The 25,000-nt window shown below is 48.2% G+C and overlaps 1 long non-coding RNA gene across 3 annotated transcripts; it reads left to right on the top strand.

Moving 5' to 3' along the window:
* The first annotated feature begins 1,310 nt into the window (after positions 1–1,310).
* LOC114485341 (uncharacterized) lies at positions 1,311–21,374 on the top strand. 3 transcript variants are annotated; one of them, XR_003678814.2, is made up of 7 exons: positions 1,311–2,726; positions 5,128–5,287; positions 13,623–13,851; positions 13,936–14,526; positions 14,971–15,274; positions 18,291–18,664; positions 19,379–21,374. It is a non-coding gene; the product is annotated as an uncharacterized lncRNA (long non-coding RNA). The 3 variants fall into 3 exon arrangements; XR_003678815.2 differs by having other exon boundaries at positions 5,128–5,587; positions 13,936–14,518; XR_003678813.2 differs by having other exon boundaries at positions 5,128–5,587.
* The last annotated feature ends 3,626 nt before the right edge of the window (positions 21,375–25,000 follow it).

The following is a 25,000-nucleotide window of genomic DNA, read 5'->3' as shown; positions in this document are numbered from 1 at the left end:
CATTGGCCACCAGGAGATTAAAGGCAGAGAGAAGGAAGAAATAGGATAAGCACAGCAGAAACATGGCAAGTAAATTATGCCTTCAGACTCGAATTCTAATAATTTTCTCTTGTCTTCCTTCTTCTATTAAATCATGTTCTTCTTTCTTCTGTTATGTAGTGATTGAGTTCATCATCTTTAAGTCATGCATTCATCTGTGGAACACTTCAGAGTGTCCAGTATATTCCAGGACAGGGCTGTGTGTTGGGGATGTGGACATGAACAGTTTCACCTCATATGGTTTTCCCTCTACTAAAATCAGTACATTTTACCCAAAATAGTCCGTTGACACCCTTTTCAATTCTAGGCTCCCCCTCCTGAAAGGCTAGTGTGGAAAATATTTTGCAAACATAATGACCAAAAAAAGACTAGTCTTTTTTTTTCTTTGAGCTATATCTAATTGCTTAAATTTCAAACCTAAATTTTTGAAAGACAGACCCTACACAATCATCCATTACTCTCGTCCACATGCGTAAACAAATAAAACTCATAGTTGTGTCGTCATATGTGCCTTTCCTGTCGTCCGTAATAATGTTCCCTGGGAAGAAGTAGGACAGGTGGAATTTTTAAAGTTTATTGACTCTCTAGTGACAGAGATGCTTATGCTCATTTTATAACACCTACTGTATACCGGATAATAAGTGTATACTGATTCATTTTCTATTTTGGTAAATAACTTTCAGAGAATGGCAGTATATCTTCAGAGGATGATAGATGAAGGACCTCCCTTTAAAAAGAATATTTCAAACTAATTTTCCCCTAATTATATTGGAAGGTTTTTAATGACAAAGTTCATGAAAGGGTCATTGGATTTCAAAAATTCTCCTTGCTCTGTCGATATGACTTAAACGTTTTAAACTAAGAGTGTATCTGGATTTATGAGCTTCCACCTACGTCTTGGATTTAAGGGGGAAAAGAAAGGTGTTTGGATTTATCTTCACGACTGATTTTTTTTGTTTGTTTTTCTGTTTGTTTTTTCTGCGTTACGCGGGCCTCTCACTGTTGTGGCCTCTCCCGTTGCGGAGCACAGGCTCCGGACGCGCAGGCTCAGCGGCCACGGCTCACGGGCCCAGCCGCTCCGCGGCATGTGGGATCTTCCCGGACCGAGGCCCGAACCCGTGTCCGCTGCATCGGCAGGCGGACTCTCAACCACTGTGCCACCAGGGAAGCCCTTCACGACCGATTTTATATTCAGGAGAGAACTCTGTCGTGAGGTTGCTTTCCTCAACTATTGTTCATTTCACACAATTTGAACAGATTTTTAATTTATTTTTAAATTTTTTTAAAATTTAAATTAAAAAAATTTTTTTTGGCCGAGCCACATGGCATGCAGGACCTTAATTCCCCAACCAGGGATCTAAACTGTGCCCCCTGCAGTGGAAGCGCGGCGCCCTAACCACTGGACCGCTAGGGAATTCCCATGAATGGATTTGTTTAAACTATTTTTTTCAAGTAGAGTTGATTGACCATGTTGCATTATGAACAGATTTTTAATTAAGGTTTACAGGTGAGTCACCATAAAAATGATGCCAACTCTTCTCCCCCCACTGGTGAAGCCATCGAAGGACCCTGCCCTTGTTTTGTGTGAAGAGGCCGTGAGTGAGTGTTGGAAGGTCCCCTCCCCTAACCCCACGTCTCAGAGGGGCATTGCCTGCTGTTTCTCCTCCTCAGTCTTAAAAGATCCTTCTGGACTTCCCCATCACCAAGACACTCATCTATCATGATGACTAAATTAAAGCAACTCGAAGAATTGTTTTTACTTTATTGTCTGCATAAACGAACACCCCCAAGAACTTGCAGGGAGAGTTTAAGGGTGGGTAAACCATACATGTGACTGTGAGAGGGGCTGGAAGTCTCCTGTAGCATTTTCCCCAGAAGGTCGGCAGAAATGCGAACCAGTAATTACTTCAGAAGACAAACTGCTGTGTCTGTGAGGAAGGAAGAGTGCAGCGTTCAGCCTCCCTGAGCCTCGAGACACTGGGCGGGCAGCACACGGGCCCACGTGCTCATGGCACCCACTATTACACAGACTTCCTGTTTCTGATTTCAGGCCTTTCAGAAAATTTCCTGTCAAATGGAGATCCTGACTGGTCTTTTCTGGTGCATTCTTACTACACGGCAGAGAGCTAATTTCATATCATTGAGGAAGCTTTTCCCAAAGGGACTAAAACTGGGCTACTGGAGAAAGTATAAAAACACGTGCAGGAGACAGGTTAGCGCTCAGGCCCAGTTACGCTGGATGACTGTGAACGCTACACACTCCACAGAGGGACTCGGGAGCCCCAGCACTCAGCCCTGTGCAGGGCAACTTTCAACAGCTGCAGCAGGCCAATTTCTTTCTGCGTTGAAGAATCACCTCCTTCAAAACCCTTGGGAATTCTCAAACTTCCATATCTATATGATGTATTACATACAACGCCAGTTCTCCTTTTGGAAAATTTGATATTTAAACACTAATGATGTTAATATTAAAAAAAAATGTGTACATGTCACAGGCAGGGAACGTTCCAAACACCACCCACACGACTCTTCACAACAACCTTCACGAAGTAGCAATAGCCCCACTTTACCCATGAGGAAACTGAGGCCAGAGGAAGAGGAAGTAATTAACCCAAAGCCAAACGGCTAAGAAACAACGGAAGCAGGATTGCAATCAGCTCCATTTGACTCCAGAGCTCATGATCTCGGTGAGTTTATGCTGTATTGCCTCAGTGTAAGCGATACAAACAGCTGCTCTAGTTAATGACTGACTTATGCAAGGGAGGACAGCTTGCAGTGTATTTATTCTGACGAGCGTTTATGGTACCATATCCAAATGCGTCTGCATTTCCTTAGCAAGGATGGGAGCAGAGAAGCTAAGTGCAGACGGTTTGCTTGTCCTCTTATTATCTGGAATATCCTCTACTCCGAATATCTAATTTTCTTGTCCCTGTCTTTTCATGACCACTGAATCAACAGCCACGTTTGTCCCTGTCCTTTAAATAGTATATGTGTTTTGGAGTAATCAGAAAACAAAGCTACATAAATAAAACACGAAGAATGTTTTCTGGTGGAGATTGTATTGCAGAATCAAGCTTGGAAATGTGACATGATTTCCAGTTTCCCCATTGATTGAGGCTCTGATGTAAGGGGAGTTTTTTTTTTTTTTAATTTATTTATTTTTGGCTGCATTGGGTCTTCGTTGCTGCGCGCGGGCTTTCTCTAGCTGCAGTGAGCAGGGGCCACTCTTTCGTTGCGGTGCTCAGGCTTCTCACTGCGGTGGCTTCTCTTGTTGTGGAGCACGGGCCCTAGGTGCATGGGCTCCAGTAGTTGTGGCACGCGGGCTCAGTAGTTGTGGCGCACGGGCTTAGTTGTTCCGCGGCATGTGGGATCTTCCCGGACCAGGGCTCGAACCTGTGTCCTCTGCATTGGCAGGCGGATTCCCAACCACAGCACCACCAGGGAAGCCCTAAGGAGATGTTTTACAAAGTCCTTTCTAGTGACAACTCAGACACACCTTCAGATAGAGACATGCCACTTGGGCATCAAGCAGAGGCTTAGCTGTCTGAAAGCCATCAGCCTGATGGAGAAGGAATGACTCCAAACCCCCAGGCTGGGCTTGTTCCCCCGGCCCCCAGAATGGTCTGGAACAGGATCAACCTCACACCCATCATACTTTGGACTGGCACTTCCTGTAAGGCAGGAGCCACGTCGTTACATTCCCAAGGCCTTGCACTGTGCCTGGAGCAGCTGATGGACGAAGGCGTAGCTAAATGAGTGGGGCTGCTTGAGCAGATGTAAGATTCAGTGGCCTCTGGCTCTCAATATCACCCTATTTTTGTGAAGATGTCCCCATAGAAGAAGGTTTCAGTTTGTATGTTGGAAACTCATGGGCCAGACTTTCAAACAATGAAAGAATTCAATAAAAGGATTGGAAGTTAAGAAGATTTCCAAGAAAGATTTCTCTGCACAAATAAATTGACAATGTTGCTTGAATAAGAGTCTTCCTCGTGTTTCCCCCATTACCAAATTCTAGGTACTTTAAGCTGACCCTAAGTCTATAGCCCTTGCTCTGGAATTTAGAGCCTCAAACAAAAGCCATGCTGGGGTATATGCCAAATTAAGTAAACCACTGTGCCTAAATATAAATATAAATGCCTGAATGTAAATATCAAAGTTTATTAGGACAACTTGTAGCAGCTTCAACAAAGGGTGTATGACAGTAAACATATGGTAATGACATTGAAACTTTTTTTTTTTTTTTTTTTTTTTTTTTTTTTGCGGTACGCGGGCCTCTCACCGTTGTGGCCCCTCCCGTTGCGGAGCACAGGCTCCGGACGCGCAGGCTCAGCGGCCATGGCTCACGGGCCCAGCCGCTCCGCTCCGCGGATCTTCCCGGCCCGGGGCACGAACCCGCGTCCCCTGCATCGGCAGGCGGACTCTCAACCACGGCGCCACCAGGGAAGCCCGAAACCATTTTTTGTTTAGAAATAAAATGACTATTTTCTATAGATGATAACACACCCCATAATCATTTATCAAAGTAGTTTTTCCCACGTTGCTTTTCTTTCAAACAGGTAAATGGTGTGATGGATCTTTACACATTGGACACTGTCTATATTGTGATAAGCATTCATGAAAACACCGTGGTCCGTGGGGTATTTTCACAGCATCAACAGCGCTGTGCCTACCAGGGGCCCTGGTGGTCTTTTCCAGATCTTGCCCACAGTGCCTGGAGGGGTCAGGCCGAGGCGTGTCCATGTGGGGGCCTCCTAGAGCCAGCTCCGACTTTTAGATTTTATCCCATTGATATCTAGATCCAAGATCTTTCCTCTCCAAGGAGGAATTCTGGAAGCGTCTGCTCTCAGCCTGGCTCTACCATGTCATTACGGAAGAAGATTCAATCTGACTTTCTTAATATTGTAACGTGGAGGTGAAATTTCCCCACTCACCTTAACTACTGGTGGAATCTCCTGCAGCCAGAAACGATCATTACCCTTTGCTTGTTCTCTTCCCCTGGCACTTACCACAGTCTGTCTGGTAAGAGAGCTATTTGTGTGCACGTCTTATTACATCTTCGACTCCTTTAACTATCTATCCGTTCTTTAGGTACCTGTTTTCCTCAGACCCTGCTTCGGAGGTCAGGAGACTTGGATTTGAATGCTGGCTTTATTATTTCTGCTGCCATGAAAACTTGGACAAGCTATTTTCTCTCCCTTAGCTTTAGTTGCCTCTTCTGCAAAATAGGGAGAATGACGTCTCTACCTCTGTGAGTTGCTTTGAAGATTAGACGGCATATGTGAAATGCTTCTGTCGATGCCTGGCTCATTGTAACAACCAGTAGCTATCATCTGTCATTCGTCATGATACTCTGGAGTAGAACCAAGACGTGGTCCGGAAGCTTTGCTCATCAGGGAGGAACTCTGAGCGTCTGCGCTCAGCCCATCTCTGCCGGGGCTGCTGGTGCCTGGCATCCTCCTCCCAGCACCGCACCTGCTTTGGGGCTGCTGTCCCGCAGCAGTGTCACCCCGCTCTGCCACTTTTCCTTGTCAGGGAGTCGGTGCATCAGGTTTGTGTCATGAAACCTGGAGTCACTTAAGTATGACAAGTTCTTTTTTTTTTTTTTTTTTTTAACTTTTATTTATTTATTTATTTATTTTGGCCGTGCTCCGCTCGGCATGGCGTGTGGGATCTTAGTTCCCCGACCAGGGATTGAACCTGTGCCCCCTGCAGTGGAAGCATGGAGTCTTAACCACTGGACCGCCAGGGATGTCCCTATTTATTTATTTGTTTGTCTGTTTATTTAATTGAAGTATAGTTGATTTACAATATTCTGTTAGTTTCAGGTATCCAGCAAAGTGATTCGGTTATACATATACATCTATTCATTCTTTTTTAGATTCTTTTCTCATATAGGTTATTGCAGAATATTAAGTAGAGTTCCCTGTGTGCTATACAGTAGGTCCTTGTTGGTTCTCTATTTTGTATATAGTAGTGTGTGTATGTTAATCCCAAGCTCCTAATTTATCCCTCCCCCCCATTTCCCCTTTGATAACCATAGTTTGTTTTCAAAATCTGTGAGTCTGTTTCTGTTTTGTAAATAAGTTCATTTATATCATTTTTTAGTTAGATTCCACATATAAGTGATATCATATATGATATTTGTCTTTGTCTGATTTACTTCACTTAGTGTGATAATCTCTAGGTCCATCCATGTTGTTGCAAATGGCATTATTTCATTCTTTTTTATAACTGAGTAATATTTTATTGTGTGTGTGTATATATATATACCACATCTTCTTTATCCATTCATCTGTTGATGGGCACTTAGGTTACTTCCATGGAGCGTGACAAATTCTTATATTAAAAATATTCAACCAACCTAAGGCTGTTCCTGTGCTCCCTCCCTCACCCCTCCAGAGATCAGGAAGGAAAAATGGGTTGTTATCCATCTGACAGCTAATAATTCTAGGCAGTGACTGCACAAGATACCACCCCAAGGCCGGTAGCATTTAAAAAGTAGTGTGAGGTGGACTTCCCTGGTGGCGCAGTGGTTAAGAATCCGCCTGCCAATGCAGGGGATACGGGTTCGAGCCCTGGTCCGGGGAAGATCCCACGTGCCGCGGAGCAACTAAGCCCGTGCGCCACAACTACTGAGCCTGTGCTCTAGAGCCCGGGAGCCACAACTACTGAGCCCGCGCGCCTAGAGCCCGTGCTCTGCAACAAGAGAAGCCACTGCAGTGAGGAGCCCGTGCACCTCAACAAAGAGTGGCCCCTGCTCGCAGCAACTAGGGAAAGCCCGCGCGCAGCAACGAAGACCCGATGCAGCCAAAAATAAATAAATAAATAAATAAAATTTAAAAAAAGAATGTGCCTGCCAATGCAGGGGACACAGGTTCAAGCCCTGGTCTGGGAAGATCCCACCTGCCGCAGAGCAACTAAGCCCATGTGCCACAAGTACTGAGCCTGCGCTCTAGAGCCCGGGAGCCACAACTACTGAGCCCGTGCTCTGCAACAAAAGAAGCCACTGCAATGAGAAGCCCGCACACTGCTACAAAGAGTAGCCCCCGCTTGCCGCAACTAGAGAAAGCCCGTGCCCGGCAATGAAGACCCAACGCAGCCAAAAATAAAAAGATAGATAAATAAATTTATATTTAAAAAAAAAAGTAGTGTGAGGTGCGCTCTGCCTTTCAGGATGCTACAGTCCCTGTGGCCAAGATGGGATACAGTATTAAAAGGCAGCTGACAATGCCAGGAGGGTTCTAAGTGGCAAAGGAGTGGTACAAAGGAAAGTAAGGTTATGAGACAAGAAAGATCTAGGTGTCTGGAGGAGTTGGGTCTGGGAGTGATGATCTTCAGCCTCGAGCAAGACCCTGAATAAAAATGTGCTGTCTTTGTATTCTCCAAACTGAAAAACAAAAACAAAAAACACTGGGACGGCAAGTCTGTTTTTCACGGAAGAATAATTCCTTTGTTGATTGACTCTAGGAGGAATTAAAGAACATTCATACCTAATTAAAACAAGTAAAGTCTGGAGGTGAGCTCAAGAAGGTGGGGTGATTATGAATCCCACCTCAGGACCTTCAACTTGAAGGTGATCAACTTGAGCAGGACTTGCCTGAAGGCAAATATTACCCGGTCTAATTATTAGACCTAAAAAGCAATATCAGTCTTTTTAAAATTATTATTTATTTATTTATTTATTTTTGGCTGCATTGGGTCTTTGTTGCTGTGCACGGCTTCCTCTAGTTGCGGCGAGCGGGGGCTACTCTTCATTGTGGTGCGCGGGCTCTAGGCATGGGGGCTTCAGTAGTTGTGGCAGACAGGCTCAGTAGTTGTGGCTCGCGGGCTCTAGAGCGCAGGCTCAGTAGTTGTGCACGGGCTTACTTGCTCTGCGGCATGTGGGATCTTCCCGGACCAGGCCGCGAACCTGGCAGGCTCAGTAGTTGTGCACGGGCTTACTTGCTCTGCGGCATGTGGGATCTTCCCGGACCAGGCCTCGAACCTGTGTCCCCTGCATTGGCAGGCGGATTCTTAACCACTGTGCCACCAGGGAAGCCCCGCAATTTCAGTCTTAATGATGCTTATATCCTATTTTACACAAAGACGAGATGTACTAAGAGCGATAGCTCTAAATTTCAATGTTAAGAGTCTATGTGAGAAATGTGTGTTTAAACTATTTTTATTACAGTTTCATAAATACAGAAAATGCACTGGACATGTTACAGTTTTGTGGATTTACTCAAATAAACACACCTGTGTAACCACAATCCAGTTCAAGAAATAGAACATTCCCAGAGCTCCTCCCTTCTCCCTGCCCCTCACAGGCACCAAAGGTAACCACTCTCCTGACTCCTACACGGTAAATTAGTTTCACCTATTTTTGAACTTTATATAATTGGAACCACCTAGTACCTATTAATTTATGTCTGCCTTCTTTCTCTCAACATCACGTTTGTAAGATTCATACATGAGTTGATTAATTTACTGTGCTGTACAGTATTCCGTAATATAAATATACCACACTGGATTTATCCATTCTCCTGTTGAGGGACATTTGACTTGTTTCTCATTTGGTCTATTTCATACAAGTAATGATGCTACATTCTTATACCCACATTGTGCACACTCTAAGTGCATTTCTGTTAGGTGTATAGACTGGGGAAAATTGCTGGGTCATTGCAGCTATTGTTTTTGTGGTTATTGTCAAAAAGTTTTTCCAAAGTGTTTGTATGAATTTACACTCCCACCGGCAATTTATGAGACTCACGCATGTCCTTGCTGACACTTGATATTATCGTCTTTTAAATTTTAGCCATTTGGAGGGTACGTAATGGGGTCTCTGTGGCCTTATGCCTGAGGTGGAGCATCTTTTCAAGTGTTTATTAGCTATTTGAATATCTTCTATTGTATAGTAAATGTCCGATCTTTTGCCTATTTTTTAATTGCAATGACTTTTTAATATAAATTTATTTATTCATTTATTTATTTTTGGCTACATTGGGTCTTCGTTGCTGCCTGCGGGCTTTCTCTAGTTGCAGTGAGCAGGGGCTACTCTTTGTTGTGGTGTGTGGGCTTCTCATTGCGGTGGCTTCTCTTGTTGTGGAGCACGGGCTGTAGAGCGCAGGCTCAGTAGTTGTGGCTTGCGGGCATTGCGGTGGCTTCTCTTGTTGTGGAGCACGGGCTGTAGAGCGCAGGCTCAGTAGTTTTGGCTTGCGGGCCCTAGAGCGCAGGCTCAGTAGTTGTGGCACACGGGCTTAGTTGCTCCGCGGCATGTGGGATCTTCCCAGACCAGGAATCTAACCCGTGTTCCCTACACTGGCAGGCGGATTTTTAACCACTGTGCCACCAGGGAAGTCTGACTTTTTTTTTTAATTAATTGATTCATCAATGTTTATATATATTCTCGATACCAGCCCTTTATGAGATCCATTATCACAGATACCTTCTCTCTGGCTGTCTTGGCAGCTTAGTGATTGGAAAATGCCTCAAGGGGAAAAGGAATCCAAACATTGTGCTCCTCTCTCCAAAATTCCCTTTTCTCAGGGATTTTGATCTAAGACTTCAGTGTCTGGGCAGCTCTTTGATGACTCCCAAGCATGTGAGTGTGTGCTCATCTGGATTTCCTGCTAGCTGTTTGCATCAGAAGGGTTGGTCTAATATAAGCTGTTCCTTTATCTCCAGAAGCAAAACGTCAAGAATGAGACTGTTGGTTTAAAAAAAAAAAAAAAAAAAAAAGTTTGTGGGGACCTCCCTGGCAGTCCAGTGGTTAAGACTCCACGCTTCCACTGCAGGGGGCATGGGTTTGATCCCTGGTAGGGAAGTAAGATCCCACATGCTGCAGGGCGTGGCCAAGAAATTAAAAAAAAAAAATGAGACTGTTGGTTTGGGGCATTTCCAAGGAAAACTGTAGAATAGAGAAGCATGTCTGATATCCTAAGGGCCATCTGCACACACAGAGCAGAGAAACACCTTTCCTGGGCGGGGGCTGAGCTGGTGTGGAGCTGGGATAAAGGCAGGATGAGAAATGCTGTGTGGGGTTCTGCCCTCTGACCCTTGGGCCTTGTCCCTGGGGATGGGCATAAAATAAACCAGAGAAAAGCTGGGGGATCCCAAGTGTGTCCCTCCTGTTTAGCCCACAGAAACTTTGGGAAGCCCCCATCCAGTGGAGCAGTGAACTGAAAAAGAAAAATAAAAAGCTAGACTGATAGCCAGAGGACAGCTCTCAAGTCCTGTGCGCCAAAGGGCCCCAAGTGCGGTGGAAGGGGACTTCCAAGACCTGTCTATTCCTCAAAGCAAAGCGCAGAGCTGGGCTGAAAATAGCCCGGCAGACGTGGGGGGAGGCCTCCCAGTTGAGAGAAGGAGGACACAGTCTGTGGAGTCCTATTGATGGAAGTCCATGGTGGGACGGGTGATGGCAGTGTTTGCTACAAAGACCAAGGTCGATGCCCAGGTCTAGGCAAGACAGACTCGGGGGGGACTGGGGCAAGTCTGCCAAGTGCATCCCTCACCCAGGCCAGCTTGGCCCCGCTTCTCGAGAGCACCTGGCCTGACCCAGACCCAGCCTCCTCCTGGACCTTACTTCTGTCTAGAGAGAAGAAGAAAAGAGATCAGGAACTGAGGAAAACCCAGACTAACAAACTAAATATCAGAAAGATATTAGATTTTTAAGCCGGAAGGGACTGAATTTCTTTGGGGGTGAGATTTCTTTTTCCACAACTGTTCTGGATTGAATCATGTCTCCTCAAAAGATATGTTGAAGGCCTGGTACGTGTAAATGTGACCTTATTGGAAAGATGGTCTTTGCAGAGGTAATCAAGCTGAGATGAGGTCATTAGGGTAGGCCCTAATCCAATATGACTGGTGTCCCTTTAAGAAGAGGAGGAGAGGGCTTCCCTGGTGGCACAGTGGTTGAGAGTCCGCCTGCCGATGCAGGGGACACGGGTTCGTGCCCCGGTCCGAGAAGATCCCACATGCCGTGGAGCAACTAAGCCCGTGCACCACAACTACTGAGCCTGCGCTCTAGAGCCCACGAACCACAACTCCTGAACCCGCGTGCCACAACTACTGAAGTCCACTCACCTAGAGCCTGTGCTCTGCAATAAGAGAAGCCACCGCTACGAGAAGCCTGTGCACTGCAGCAAAGAGTAGTCCCTGCTCGTCGCAACTAGAGAAAGCCCGTGCCCAGCAACGAAGACCCAACACAGCCAAAAATAAATAAATTAATTAAAAAAAAAAAAAAAAAAAGAAGAGGGGAAGAGGGAATCCTCTGGTGGTCCAGTTGTTAGCACTCTGTGCTCTCATTGCCAAGGGCCCAGGTTCAATCCCTGATCCGGGAACTAAGGTCCCACAAGCTGTGTTGTGCGGCCAAAAAAAAGAAAAAAGAAAAGAAAACCGAAAAACAAACCAAAAAAACCCAAATCATTAAAAAAAAAAAGAAGAAAACGAAGAGAGACAGAGACCCAATGGGAGATGCCACGTGACGACAGAGGCAGAGATGGGAGTGATGTTTCTACAAGTCCAGGAACTCTGAGGATTACAGGCAACCACCAGAAGCTACAAGAGAGGCATGGAAAAGATTCTCCCCTCGAGCCTCCGCAGAGACCATGGTCCTGCAGACACTCTGATTTCAGACTTCTGGCCTCCAGGACTACGAGAAAATAAGTTTCTGTTGTTTAAAGACACCCAGTTTGTGGACATTTTTTAGGGCAGCCTTAGCAAACGAGTACAACTACAAACTGGAAATGGGGGCTGATGAACTAAGTTGAGACCAATTCTGGAAAAGGAAAGACAATTAGATTTCTGTACCTGTCCCCACATTTTTTTTTTCTTTTTTCGGTTTGCGGGCCTCTCACTGTCGTGGCCTCTCCCTTTGCGGAGCACAGGCTCCGGATGCGCAGGGTCAGCGGCCACGGCTCACGGGCCCAGCCGCTCCGCGGCATGTGGGATCCTCCCGGACCGGGGCACGAACCCGTGTCCCCTGCATCGGCAGGCGGACTCTCAACCACTGCTCCACCAGGGAAGCCCCTGTCCCCACATTTTATACTAACGCAGGCATTGAGCTCGTATTATACTCCTTACAAAGGTAACCTTTCATGTCACCTTTGCATCTGGGCGACCCTGATCTGCTTCTCTCCATGTAGCAATTCCCTGAGTGTATATGCTTTCCTGGTTCTTGTTTCATTAAGCTAGCCTGAACTGGCTCAAGTCAGAATTCACACCAAGTGAGGGAATAGATACGGTTTACAACCAAGTATACTTTGCAGTAAAACAAACAAACAAACGAACAAAAAGCAGCAACCACAACAAACAGGTCAAGGTCTCACAGGAAGGGAATTAGTGACAGTTACAGTGTTTTCTCATACAAACGCGTACCATCAGGGTCAATCTGTTGGGGTGACTGAAGGGCTCCGGGGAGGCCTCCTCGGTCAGATTGCTTGTACAGGTGTCTGAGATCCATCATGTGGCATCATTCCTTTGCTTCTTGAAGGCGTCATCCGGTTTACAGTTAAAGCGCAAATATCTCCCAAGAAAGTTCAGTTCACAGCTTAAGCTCCTAGCAACAGCTGACAGATGCTTGCTGTGTGATTTCTGCCCTGGGCCTAGGGGAGAGGTGAGGATGGAACAAGGAAGGCCGTGGCCAGCTTCCCCGTGTGGCGGAGTGCGAGGTCATCATAATCATCAACAGGCAATATTCCATGAGCATCCGTGTCGTTATGATGACAATTAACTCAGAAAGCCTGAACTATATGTTCAAAATAGAAAGGCGTTCATTAATAAAACAGAGTCCTGTCTTCCCCATACGATAGGTGGCGAGGCCCATCTACTCTGGGTCAGCTGACCACTAGCTCTGTGACCATGGCAGGCTGCTTATCCTTTTTTTTTTTTTTTTTTTTTTTGCGGTTCGCGGGCCTCTCACTGCCGTGGCCTCTCCCGTTGCAGAGCGCAGGCTCCGGACGCGCAGGCCCAGCGGCCATGGCTCACGGGCCCAGCCCCTCCGCGGCACGTGGGATCCTCCCGGACCGGGGCACGAACCCGCGTCCCCTGCATCGGCAGGCGGACCCTCAACCGCTGCGCCACCAGGGAAGCCCTGCTTATCCTTTTAAACCCCGAGTTATGGCTCATCTGTGAAATGGCTAATAGTGTTACCTACCTCATCAGGTGGTTACAAGATGCAAGTGAAATAAATTATCTAAAGCCCTGATGCTATTGCTTGGCGCAGAGTAAGGGCTCAAAAAATGTTAGTAATCATCAATCTGTGACTTTTCTCCTGTCAGGTTAGTGCGCGGTTGGGTTTCTTCATGCAGTGCTGGTTTTGTGCTAAAATCATCTGTGTTGTTCCACAGAGTGTCCAGGGCTGTATTACTACGAATTCAGACATCAGTGCATCAAACAGCACCCGCACTGTGCCGCTTATTGTGTATTTTTCCTGTTTGAAAATATGCTGAAGTAAAAGAAAGCATCAGGATAAGAGAAATCCCACAGCTGTTTTTAGCTTGTAAAACACTTAGATGGTGCTTACTGTGTGCTTTACAAATACAAACTCGTTTAATCCCCATACGGTTCCGTCGGGTAAAACCTATTATTATCCTCATTTTACACAGGAGGCGATGGCGACACGGAGGGTTAAGTCATTTCCTGGGGTCGCAAGGCTAGTGTAAGGAGGGGACGCTTCTCCTCCCATTATGTCTCTATCCACTTTCCTTGAAACTGTGTGCCAGTCGGAGCATTATGGACATTTTCAGCGTGACCACATCTGGGATGCTGGAGGGTGATCTGGCCAAAAAAGGAAGTGGGTTGAATTTTTAGGAAAGAGGAGCCTGTGTGGACCAGGTACCATCTTCTGGCAGGCAGAGGGTGGGGGCAGGAGTTGGCATCCCTGAAGAGTTCTGACAGCCTCTTTATCTCCACCCTCAGGGGAAGAAGCCGAGCAGCCTGAGACAGTGAAGTGGTTATCGGTCTCCGGCTCCCGGGTGACGGAGGAGAGGAGAAAGGAGATTTTCAGAACCCAGTTATGTTAGACATATTAACAGAGGAAACTAACGTGACAGAAGAAAAAAACAAGAGGAGATTCTTGGCCCCGAGGGCAAAGCATTTAGTTGCCACATCACTGAACTGGGCTTTGCAAAAGGTGTGTGCACAGCAAGAGTTGAACACAGCTCCGCTGAGGAAACAGCTATCCCCCTGTGGAGCGAGGGCCCGTACTGCCTGGGACGTTCCAAGTCCCCGGCCAGTTACCAGGACACCTCCGACCGGCCCTCCCCAGCCAAGGTCCACTGTCCCGTTGGAGTGGGGGCAATGGTGGGGGAACAAGAGGCCTGATGCTTGGGAAGCATAGAGCTGGTTCCACCCAGACGGCTCCTGGAAGATCCTCAGACAGATGGCATTTCTGCAGGGTCCTGAAGCGTGAGAGCATTGCTGGGAGTTGGCCGCAACTGTCTGGGCAGCACTGCTGGGTGTGGTGGTGGACAGGAACGGAAGATTGGAGACTGTCTAGGAGGTAACAAGGTGAAGACTGGAGACCAAGTGGTTGTGGGAGTGAAGGTCAGGAGAGGTCAAAGGCGGCTCCCAGCAGCTTGGGAAATCGGGGTGCTACCGACTGAGGCAGGAGGCAGGATAGAGGAGGAGGACGTCTGGGGAGACGCCACAATGGCGAGGTGGGTGGATAAAGGCCACACCTCCAGGGCTGGGAGTCAGGGTAGCTTGGAATCATTCTCTGGATTTTTTTTTTTTGGTGGTGGGGGGAGGGGTGTTGCCCCACTAGTAAGTTGTTTCTTTTTGGTTTTTCTTTTTTTAACGGAATTGTGTTGGATAGGAAATGAAATAGGGACAAAATGTAACTTTCTTTGGGGGTAGCGGGCAGGGAAGGGGCTGAGAGTGGTGGGCCGTGAGGCTGTGAAGCACTTGGGTGACTCTTAGACTCATTGCTTGTTCCTTGGCTTATTTTCCCAGGAGCTGGTAGACGGATGCGCTAACAGCAGGTCTCCACCACTGCCCGTCAATCACCCCTCTGTTCAGCTTGCCCCTGGGATGATGCTGGGGAGACACCAAAGTACCTCGAGCACTTCCTCAGGATGGCTTGTTTCTCATGACTTCACCATGAGAAAAGAAGATGGATTTCTCAACCACTTCCTCCTGCAGGAGGTAAACCTGGAGTGCCTTCGGGTTTCTGTGCAAGCAGGTAGCGACGGGAGCACTGCTGGTTGATAAGAGTCATCAGGGGTGGCTGCCTTTCTCAGTTGGATTTCAGGTCCAGGTAGGACTCTGCACAAATTGATAATATCCTCTTGCTGTAGGAAATTGTATCAATACTTGAACAAAGATACTGTCAAAAGCGTGTGACAAATTGGGTCCCTCTATTTCAAAGGATCCAAAATTGCTTTATAAATTCTCTTATGGCCCTGCGGGCTAAGAGCATATATTTGCAGATGAAAAAGGCAATCTGTGAGGCCAGAGGTAAAAAGCAAAGCAGCTCCCTGCACCCAGCTTCTGCTTGTCTCCTATTCTCGGGGCTGCTTGTTTAAAAACTAGCTGTCTGTTTTTATTAGCGAATTCCACAAGGGAAAGTATGCTTGCTGGGATTCTCATTACAATGACATGGAATAATAATAAAATATGTAAACAGAGTTCCCCATCCCTTCTTGGGAGAAGGGGGATGGAAGGTGGAGGTGAGGAAGAACGCAGATTATTCCAGAGGCATAAAGAGTAGACAACAACTATGTTTCTTTTTTTTCTTTCTTTTCCTTTAAAAAATGGTAAAATAGAAATATTTTCAAAACTCTTGACACAATAGCAGGGAAAAATTGTGGGCAGGAAGATTTCATTAATCCTGTAACTTTGGGGGACCACTACAGATGTTGATGGTAGTTTTAAAATCTAGAAGAGAACATTTCAAAGCCAAAGTGATTAAAAAAAAATTTTTTTATGGGAACTTGCTCTTTACAGTGTAAAGATACAAACCTAACCTCTTATAGAAAGGTTATATATAGTCCTTTCGAAAACTGTATCAATTTAAAAGCCTGGAGTGTGGATTTTAAAGCTTGTGGCTTATTTAAAGCTTCTAATGAGAAAGTGAGGGTGAAAAAGCAAACAGCAGCCACGAAGTCAAGGTATTATTCCTCTAACGTAAGCCAATAAAGATTTATTAATTTAGGTATCTGTTAATTCAATAAGTATTTATATAATGTGCAAGATACAGAGTTTAAAAAGCAGATTTCTTTTTCTGCATGACACGATTTCCCCATTCTATCACCAAAGTTTGTAAATTTCTTTTTAAAAATGCAATAGAATGAAGCTGTTAAAAGAATCAAGTAAGTCTATAGGTACTGACGTGCAAATATGTTTATTTCATATATATGTAAGTTTGTGATGTACAGGATGTATTTGATGAATATTTACTATAATTGTTATAGGATATCCTAAGACTTGCTTTTCCTTTCTTTTGAGATGTATTGGACCAAGGAGAAATTGGCAGGCATGTAAATCTGAGCCCAAGGTCAGGTTTTAGCTCATTTAATACTCCAGCTTTGAAACTGAAACCCACAAATTACATATCATCACCAAATTATAACTTTTAGAGGACGTACATAACACTTAATGTGATTTATTCTCACTACACACTGGTATGCCTAAACGGATTTCATAGCTCTACTTACGAGGAGAAAGCTGCTAGTTCTAATATCCTGGCGGAAGTCCATTCTCTAGATCGTTTAAGTTCAAAACTCACTTCCCTCGTGAAGATCTTGTCCATACATCAGATGGCTCCACGCCAACAACCCTCGGCTTCAGATGTGGTTTAAATTATCTTTGTCCACGAGCAGAAGTTGATCTGTTTTTCCTCCTTTCCGACCCACTTAGAACTGGCACATGCAAATCCCAAACCCCAATACTTTCAATAATAATAATAATCAGCGGCAGCTATATAACAGAGAGTTAGGAAGACTGTCATGTTGAGGGGTGAGGGGAAAATGACCCAACAGAGTGAACAGGGCTAGGAGGAAGTACAAGGAATTCAGGGAGAGTCCAACCGGAGAAACTGCAACAAAGTCCAAGAACAAGTTTAATGGCACAAGGGAATTGAAAAAGTGGAACTCAGGGCCGTAAAGGGAAACTCGAGAGAAAAGGCTTGCTCATATTGTGAACGTTTTGCATTTCATGGAAAGTTTATGGGTTCAGCAAACACATTTCCTAGGCTGAGGGCTCCAGTGAAAAGAAAGGCTGGCTACGTAACCAGCTGGCAAAGCAAGAATTGACTGGACATCTTGAAGGTATTATAAGCGTTATAATTGGTACTTTATTTTGATTCAGAAAATATTAACTTTTACATTTCTCAGATATGTTTATCAGACTTAGTTTATTTATAAATTACGAAAAATGAAACAAACTTAAAATAACATGAGTTTTATCAACTTAGAACAATCAATGTCACAGGCATTTTTTTTTTTTTCAAGGATGTGCCTTTTGAGAGTGAAGCCCAAGGTTAAAAGTCTTTCACTGGGTGTTGGAGGGTGTCTGCGTATGGGTTACACAGGAGCCAGACCAGCGCATTGGTAACCTGGGCTGATCCACTCAAAGCTCACTCACAAATATGAGTAGCACACTTCCCAGGGAGCACCGAGGACCTCTGTTTTCTCTTGGGAGATGTGGGGAGATGCTTTCCAGCTCAGGGATGGAGTCGAGACAGGATCAGCCCTGGCCAAGAGAGAGTCTCTGTGGGATTAAATGAGATTTTTAGACCTGGAATCTTGAGCAATCTTCTAAACAAACATAGGCCTTTTATCATGGGGTAGTAATCCTATCAGGCGACCTTTTGTTTTTCATTTTTCTTTTTTTGCAGTACGCGGGCCTCTCACTGCTGCGGCCTCTCCCGTTGCGGAGCACAGGCTCCGGACGCGCAGGCCCAGCGGCCATGGCTCACGGGCCCAGCCGCTCCGCGGCACGTGGGATCCTCCCGGACCGGAGCACGAACCCGCGTCCCCTGCGTCGGCAGGCGGACTCTCAACCACTGCGCCACCAGGGAAGCCCTTCATTTTTCTTTCAAGAATATATCAGTTAGCCTCTAGTAACCTGTCAGCAGAAAGGAAAAATGGGTCAAAGGAATCCAAGAGAAAGAAAGATCCATCACCCCTGTGAGCAGGTGTACCGCCTCGCCTCCCACTATACACCAAACACACGTGCAGATGGTTTGCAGGCAGTGCAGGGTGCATCCAGACGGTTGGGTTAAACGCAACTTTTTGGAATTGTAATCAGGCCCACTGCCTTCTTTCTTTCAGGAGTTTGAAAAGTGCCGTGAAGTAGATCGTGCAAGCTCCTGAAACAGCCGCTAAAAGAACCGTTTGTATTCCGCCAATGATCTTCAGAAAGGAGAGATGCAGCCTCCCTTGAAAAGGCTATCCTCTGACTTCTCCAAAGTTAGCCTGACCCACTGGCAGAGATGCCTGCCTACACTGGGGAGACGCTGGGCTGGAGTCAGTGTGGTCTTTGTCTGTTTACTGGATCCTGGGACACCGGGAGGGAGGCTGCATGGAGCCTGTTAGTTTGGGGCATGAAGTAATAGAAGAGCACTTAGTGGAAGTAACCATCACTGGGATCCTCCTTCTTGCCCCCAGACAAGCTGTAAAAGTGAATTTGAGCTCCGTGGAGATAGGTATTAAACGCAGTCATTCTTGACTGGTATTCCTCTGTGTGTGTGTGTGTGTGTGCGCGCGCGTGCGTCTAATGTCATTTCTGGCAGGTCCCGGGCTGAGGCAGAGAGTTTACTTGGCAAGAAGATTCTCTTTCCTCAGGTTTTGGGAAAGAGAAAAGAGAACAAACCCCCCCCACAACTTCCAAAACAAACAAAAAACTTCCAAACACTAGAAAGGTGTTTTAAGAAAACTCGTTCTGACATAGTACAGAGGCAGGATGGCTTGTTTTTCGAAGCGTCCTACTACCAGAAAGTCTGACGAAATACTGCCCAGTACTGGAAAGATTTTGGAAATGAATTTCAATTCTGCTAACATTGCTAGATACCCTCTAGGTGCCAGAAAATGTACGAAGTTACTGGGGATAAAAAGATGAATTGAGCTGATCCCTTACTTCAAGGATTTTAGATTTGAGTAATTTAAGTAGGAAGAGTCTGCAAGAGAATATGACAGAATGGTTGTTTCTAGGGAGTGGGGTTACAGCTAATATTTAACTTTTTGGTAAATACTGGGATACTGTAGCTAAAGAGTTTTGGTGGCTATGAAGTGAGTGGATGGTGAGGGCACTGGGGCCGCCTCTTTTAAAAACAGGCTGTTCTGGTCTTTGCCAGGGGTGGAGATTTGAGTTTATCTCTGAGAGTAGGTTTGCTTTAATTGGGCCTTTGGTTATTCTACAGGCAAGCGATCCTGCTTTATAATGAAGATGACCCAGCATAACTTCCTGATGGTCCCCCAGCTCCCTGGCTCTCTCCCCTCAACTTTCTTTGCTGATCCGACCCCATCTCGCGAGAGTTCTGTCTCTTTCCCAGTCTTTCCCGCAGGCATCTCAGCCAGGTCCTGGGTTAGACTGGATTACTCCGGGCCGGTTATTTCTCTGTCTTCATCTCCAGGTTCAAACTCTGTTCTGAACACTAGTCTTGTATATTCTCTGCATACCCTTCCCATATATACCCTCTAGTCTCTTCTCCAGCCCCCCGCCCCCCCCCCCCCAGCTACACTGGTGCTTAAAACCTTTCAGAAGGTTCTTATTGTTCAAAGGATAAGATCCAAAATTCTTAACATGCCAACAAAAGCATGCGTGACTGGCTCTTCTTTGGCCTCATCTCTGGCTGCTCTGTCCTTTCTCCCTTCCTTTCCAATGGGCCCAGCTCTGTCGCACCTCAGAGCTTCAAATTCACCATTCCCTTTACTTGGAATGATCGATCCAACTCAAATCATCCTTCAGAGCTCAGCTGGGCCCCCTCTAATCCCTTAGAGCTAGGTTAACTCTCATTATATGCTCCGCATCTTTAGCAGAGACACAAACAGAACTATTTGTAAAATGATTTGTTTACTATCTGTCTCCCTCAGATCGTAACGATGACACAGCTTATATCCCTACCGCCTGGTACAGTGCCAGGTGTTGAGTAAAGGCTCCGTAAATGGATTACTAACTGAACGAGTTTCGGTATTGGGGGCTAATTTCACTTCCCAATCATGCGAATGTTCATCTTGACTGTAGACGGAGCTTCATCTCTGCAGGTTATTTTTATTTAATGGAGTGGCACTAAGACTGAGGCTGTGGAGACACTTTTTCTCTCCCTCGCTAGGCCCTGACGGCATTGCGGCCTGGCCTCCGGTCGGGGGTGCACACTGGCGCCCTGTATGGGGCTTGGACTAAGGAGAGAGAGGCTCTGGATGGTTTCGCCTCTTTGGGACCATTATTTGGTTTTCGCTTTTTTCTTTTCCCCTTCTGTAATTCCCTTCCGTTTCCCCAAGACGTCTGTTCAATCTGACGTGAACCGTGACCTCACAACTTGGTCTTGGCCGTGCTGCTAGGCAAGGGAGAGGCCACGCCTCCCCCTCGGGGCAAAACTGGAGGAGAAAAAGGCTAAGAGGCAATGTGCAGCAGAGGGAACAGGAATCAGGAGCAAAAAGGCCAGCGGAGGGAAGAAGGGCCAGCAGGGCAAGATCTAGAGAGATGATCGTAGTCATGAGGACCGTGCAGGCATATCTGGGGAGGGGCAAGTGGACAACGCCTGGACTTTTCTGAGGTCGCACAGCATGCCAGTCACTGACTCCTTGCCTGTCAGCTCCAAATTCATCCTTTTTGCCGTCTCTGTAAGAAGGGATCTGGGCCTTTTATGTAATTTCCCTTGCCAGCTGCCTCGTCGTTAGCTTTGTCAGTGTGGGCAGAACTTGCAGGAGGGCAGAACTCTGCCTGCCAGCTGCCTTGCTTGGCTGGCTCCTGCATTTTGAGGGGTTTCTCCAGAACCAGGATCCTGAAGTGCAGGGAAGAAGCCAGGGGCCACCGGCTTCTTCTGGCACCTCTCCTTCTGGGTGGTTTTGCAGCGAACTGCTTCCATGAGGCATCTCCCTCTATACAACTTTCCCCGCACCCTAGAGGGTAGATTTCCAGCAAGTTCCACTGGCGTGATACCACAGTGACTTCCCTGGCACTTAGTGAACCATAGCCATGCTCTCCCCAGCAAGGTCTGGGTCTCAGGCTCGGGTAGGGGAGGGATAAGGGAGCACCCTTATCCTTGGGCGCTCTATCTCGGCCCCAGGGGTAGCGGCTGCTTTAAAAATCTTTGTATCTGCTGTTCCTATTTTCTTTCGCATTCTCTTTACTTCTAACCACTCAATCCCTCATTGCTCCAAATCCTGTCATAGTTAATAATTCTTCCTATTAAACTTTTACTGCTTAATTGCTGTGTGGTTTCTCTCTTCTGATTGGATCCAGACTGATACACGTGGGATGGGGCTCAGACTCTGACTACTTATCTATCAAGGGAAGGTGTCCCTTGAAAACCGGGGGAATTGCAGACATTTGGATTATATGTCCCAAGTTTGTGCAATGAACATGTTACTTGCATAATCAGAAAAAACAAAAACATAACATTGTGAAACAGCATGAAAAAACATGATACAAGAAGCAAGGGTGAGAAACATATAAAGAAGATCCTAGGGTGGTAGCTCTGTGCTAAGGGGAAAAAGCTCCTTAGAGGAGGTGATGCTTCAATTGGGAACTGGAGGGTGAGAGGAGCCGGAGGCATTCCACGAGGCACGGCCACGTGTGCCCCAGTGGAGACAGGACCAGGGAGAGCCTATGTCGTGGAGAGGGGCCGGTGTGGACAGAGCCTGTGGCAGTAGAAAGTGGAGAGCCAGGTCTGTCTGAACACAGCAAACCCTTGGGGCTTCATTTAAAAACTGTAGGGGTGTGTGGGAAAGTTGGTTCCGTGTGTCTTGTAGACTGGGGAATCGCCAGCTGTGGGAATCTTCCTGGAAGATCTCCAACCATCTCCAGCTTTCTGGGAGTTTAACTGAGGAAGGGCCCTGGCTGTTGTGCTCTGAAATTCACCTCTGGGTTTGTGCCCAAGCCCACACTTCTCGTCTGGCTGCTCCCAGCTAGCTAAGGACTGGTAGAGACACGGATGCTCAGGCAGGTGGGTACCAAGGAGAACTGGGCCCCCTGCGATGGGTAACTTTGGGTGTAGGACTCACCCATGATCTTCCTGAGGCTGCCGGGCGGTTGAGATGTTGCTTCTCTCTCTCCTTCACTGGGATCAGCCTCGCGCGAAGCCTGGCTCTCTGGAATCCCCTGGCGTTTAATCCCACAGCCATTTCCCCTAAGAAAATTCTTGCCTATCTAGTCCTGCCTTGGCGCCTGCTCCTTGCGGGACCCACACTAGCACACGGACTCCCCGCTTCCCGCTCCTCTCTACCGGAGAGCCTTTGTAAAGGCAGGGACAGCAGGGTGGGAACACAGCCTTCATTCCCGCTTCTCCCGAGCGTCTCCCACCCCCCATCATCCGGGCCCTCTGGATTCCCCAGGTTTCTCTAATAAACCCTGCAGCTTCCACCTGGGAAGTGCGAATCCTCCTGGACCCTCCGGCTCCTCCATCTTTCCCTTCTCAGGAAGCTTAGGAGGCGAGCAGTCTCTCCTGCCTGCACGAGGCTTCAGATTCCGCCTGCTTCCGTCCTTAGTGGTACCCGAGTTAGCGTCTTGCCACTCTCAGCTCTTTGGGGAAGGAACCGGACCTTACGCACCGCATCCACGATGGCAGGCAGAGCGCCGAGCTCATGGTAGGCGCTTACTCGAAGCTCGTGGAGTTCTCGGTGTTGCTTAGTTGGGAAGTCCTAGAAAGAAAGCGCAGGAGGCTACGGCGGGGGACGCGGGCGGGAGCGCGGGCCGCCCCGGGAGCCGGCTGCGGGGCCCGGGGCCTGGCGCGGTGGGCGCCGCGGGGGATGGGCGCGGGGCCGGCGGGGCGGGGGACTCCTGGTGGGGGGATGGGAGGATGGGGGGGGGGGGGGGGGGGGGGGGGGGGGGGGGGGGGGGGGGGGGGGGGGCGGGGCGGGGCGGCGGGGGCGGGGAGGAGGCGGGCCCAGCGGCCGGGGAGGAAGGTGCGGCCGCTCTCGCCGCCACAGGCGCTGCGCGCGAGGCGAGGGGTGGCGGCGGCGGCCGGAGGCTCAGCGCCCGCGGGGGACGGCGTGACCCTGGCAACTTCTCCAAGTCGGCCGGCGCCGCCCCGCGTGCCCCCGGGACCCCGCGGGAACGGCCGTGTCGCCGGCCCGGGCCCGGGCGGGCGCCGGGCGCTCCACCCAGGTAAGGGGGGAGGCGGGGGCCGAGGCCGGACCCCGGCTCGGGGCGGGCGGCCCACCTCCTCGGCTTTGTTCGCCGCGCCCTCCGGCGCCTGCCCCGGGCGGTGAGCCGAGGGTTGCGGCTGCGGTCGCCGAGCCGGCACAGCCCGGCGCTCGGTGGCAGCTCCCTGGCGCGTCCCGGAGCCCCGCGCAGCCTGGCCGGGCGGAGGAAACGCTTTCCAGATCACCGGCCCTCGCGGTGCCCCTGGGCCCGCCCGACCCCCGCGTTCGGGCTTCCGCGCCCCGAGCCCGGTCTCGTGGGTGCGGTGGCCCAGCGCCCGGGAGGGTCCTGGGGGAGCGGATCCTGCGCCCGCGGCTCAGGTCGCCGAGCCCAGGGGCTCCCCAAGCCCGGGGCCACCGGGCGGGAGGGGCACGAGTCCCGCCGCTGTCCCCGCCCGGCTCTGCTCCGAGGGGCCCAGGTGCCAAGTTTCTGGGAAAGCCGACACGTCGTGTCGCAAACGGATCATATTTACCAAAAACAGTTTAGAAAGAAAAGAGGCCATTCTTCCAACAATTGACGGCCGGCAGCCGCCGTAAAGGTACGGGGGGGGCGGGGTACGATTGCACGGCGTCGTTTCTCTTTAAGAAACTGTGAAACTTAACATGATGAGCTTCCATGCGTCTTCATACTTTTTAAAATAGCAAAATAGGGTAACTTTACTTAATTGGGGGGAGGGGAGGCTGCTTGGTCCTGGAGATAATTCCCTTCGCGTTGCCTCTGCGGGGGCCCTGTGAGAGACTGCCTGGTGACAGTTGTAATCTAGGCAGCCTTGCGTCGCGGTAAGACCTTTATTCACTATGTGGCCAAGGTCTTGGGGTTCTCTTCTCATGCTTATTCACCCGTTCTACCACCCGTCCCTCAAATGCCGCTGACAATTTATTTTAACGGACGGCACCTGGTAATCTCCAATCCCTCTCCAGTAGATTTAAGCTGGAGGGTCTCTAATAAAAGTTTTTAAAGTCTTCCAAGTTTCTTACAGGTGCAGACCATATGCTATAAATATTTCAGGCCTTAAGCTCAATAAAAAGTGTCAATTTCTGGTCTTATCATTTGAGCATAACCAATAGAACTTGTGTACGTACACACTTAAAGACAGCTGCTGGGGGCTTCCCTGGTGGCGCAGTGGTTGAGCGTCCGCCTGCCGATGCAGGGGACACGGGTTCGTGCCCCGGTCCGGGAGGATCCCACGTGCCGCGGAGCGGCTGGGCCCGTGAGCCGTGGCCGCTGAGCCTGCGCGTCCGGCTCCGCAATGGGAGAGGCCACGGCAGTGAGAGGCCCGCGTATCGCAAAAAAAACCCCCAAAAAACCCAAGAAACATCTTCTGGTATTCTTTAAGGTTTTTATATCCTAAAAAGGTAGTAGCAAGATTGGTGCTGTGCTGAAAGCAAACTTCTTTTCCATTGGATTTTACCTGCTCAGCTTACAGGGTAAGACTTGTTGCTTTAGGGAATCAGAGCCCCTAATTACCTTGTGATTGGTAAATGTGAAAAAACAGGGCAAGGTATAATCCAAGAAGAGTTTATTATTTATAGTGACAAAACGAGCCCCTAATGATCTCCGAATCCGGTTTTGACACCTTAATTTGCCATATAAAATGCTTCATCATCTGGCCCCTGCCTGCCTTTCCAGCCTCCTCTCCTGACTCTTCCCCAGGTCTCGCTTCCCCCCTCCCCCTTAC

Source organism: Physeter macrocephalus, unplaced genomic scaffold (assembly GCF_002837175.3).
Source record: "Physeter macrocephalus isolate SW-GA unplaced genomic scaffold, ASM283717v5 random_1757, whole genome shotgun sequence".
Taxonomy (NCBI): domain Eukaryota; kingdom Metazoa; phylum Chordata; class Mammalia; order Artiodactyla; family Physeteridae; genus Physeter; species Physeter macrocephalus.
The sequence above is the reverse complement of the archived record's forward strand: the minus strand, read 5'-3'. Positions and strand labels throughout refer to the sequence as shown.